A 2178-nucleotide genomic window follows, 5' to 3' on the forward strand; every position below is an offset into this window, starting at 1 on the left:
GCCGTTCTCAAGTTATTCATACCAATACAATCCCCTTGTGGCAGACACTTCTAACGATAATATTACAAGAATATTTGTTTATGTTTAAAAGTAAGTGCAATTTGTAAGCACATCAACAAAATTATTTACACTCCTTTCTACACCACCTGTGAGGTAGTGTGCGATATAAACAAAAAAATCATTTTTTTTAAACCTCAACACCCTGTATCTCTAAAACGGGGCCGTTCCAGACCTATGTTTATAAGGCAAACACATATTATTTTAAAGAGATCCATCTACCCACGAAGTTTCCTGTTAAAATTCGGACCACCCTGTATACCTAAATGTCTATTATTCCGTAAATTCCGGTTATGTCGTCGAATGTGTTTAGATGATTAAAAAAAAATAACTGTCTACAGATCACCTCCAATCCGCTGAATTCGTTGGAACTTTTCTAATCGATTAACACCATGTAGAAGCTTGACAGTGGAATTAAGAGACAAACTTTTTCTATATCGGAAAAGATGTGTTATTTTGTGAACCATATCGATGTGCAAATATAAATTCCAGGAAATCACCAATAATCAATAATATCAGGTTATCTACCTTTTATCTAATACGTCGTGCAAATAAAAAGATATAAATAGCGAAAAACTGGTGGATCTCTAGATATTTCATGTGTCTGTAAACAGAAAACAAATACGAAATTTCTGAAGGATTTTGACAGACCAAGTAAGTATATATAAATTTTTTTATAACATTTAAACTGTATGCGGGAAATTAAAGTTAAATTTGTGGTTGTTTCTATAAAATGACATTTTTTCTCTCTAGAGAACAAAAATAAGACTATTTTTATTTTTTCGTCTAAATTTCACTCAAAATTTACGCACTATTTTCCTCAACATTTACATAAAGAGTGAATTTAAATGTATGTAAATAGCTTATAGTCATTTTTCAAAATTACAAACAGCAGGATTAGATCAGGGCGGATTTGTCGAAATATCCCACATCTTGGAAGTAAGAGGGGGCAAGCTAATTTTTGCTGCATTACCTTCAGTACAACTCACATAATAAAAGTTTAGATCTCTAGATCTGGGCGAGGTCCGGAACACTTTCTAAATTGCAAAAATGTTTAAAAAATTTTAAAAAATTTCTATTTTAGCCGAGTTTTTTACTGATATCTTGGAACCTATTCATTTTGGAAGAATATTGAAGAGGAAAAAAGCTTTAGAATTTAACTTAGCACAATATACTATAAATTAAAAATGTTTAAATTTATTACCGATGTTGCAAAATAGCAATTATTGATGAAAAAAGGCAAAATAATCAAGTTTTTTTGGATAATTTTTTTAAATATTTTAATTGCTCCGAGGGCATTCTAATTTTGGTAAAAAAAACTATAGAGTATAATAAAACAACACATCAAATTTCATTAGAATCGGTTAGATAGTTTTCGCAAAACAATTTTTTGAAAAAAATTTTGGAAAAAAAAATTTCGAATTTTCAAAATGTTGCACAGCCTCAAATAAAGCATCTAGATACTTGAAAATTTTTTCACATAGAAACGACCGCTCAACCTTTCAAATGGTTTTTGAAAAATTGAAATCAGTCACAGTAAATTTTTAAAGTTAACACTCTTTTTTTTATTTTTAAACGATTAGATTACATTTATCAATTTGCAATTTAGTTTTTTTCAAAAACTGGAATTTTAAAGTACTCGGAAAGACGCTTCTTTTTTTTTAAAAGTTAAATTCCGTTTATTGGTTCTCGTGATATAAGCGGTCAAAGTTTCTCAGCATTTACCGTTAATTTATAAACAATTTAGCAATAATCTTTAATCCAGCGACTTTGTTTTTCCGAGTTCTAAGCTGGAAAAAATTTTCAAATCCATAAGTTATCGGCAACTAGACCAAGCTAATTAAATTTTTACTCGAAAAAAGTCCTATCCGCTAGATTATTGTAAAATTGTCTAAAGGAACATAACACAAGACATCTCTCGTCTCGTGAGTCAAAAACTTTTATTAGCTAACTTTTCTATTTAAACAAATAAGTGAAGAAAACAGTTTTTTCACTTTGCAGGGAAAACCATCAATTTTAGCGAAAAGTGACTCACAGACAGCTTATAGGGAGTAAAATTATCTACAAAATGAGACTGGTTAAATTAAAATCGGTTAATAAACAAAAAAGTTATTGCAAAAA

This window comes from Anoplophora glabripennis, unplaced genomic scaffold (assembly GCF_000390285.2).
Source record: "Anoplophora glabripennis isolate ALB-LARVAE unplaced genomic scaffold, Agla_2.0 scaffold565, whole genome shotgun sequence".
Classification (NCBI taxonomy): domain Eukaryota; kingdom Metazoa; phylum Arthropoda; class Insecta; order Coleoptera; family Cerambycidae; genus Anoplophora; species Anoplophora glabripennis.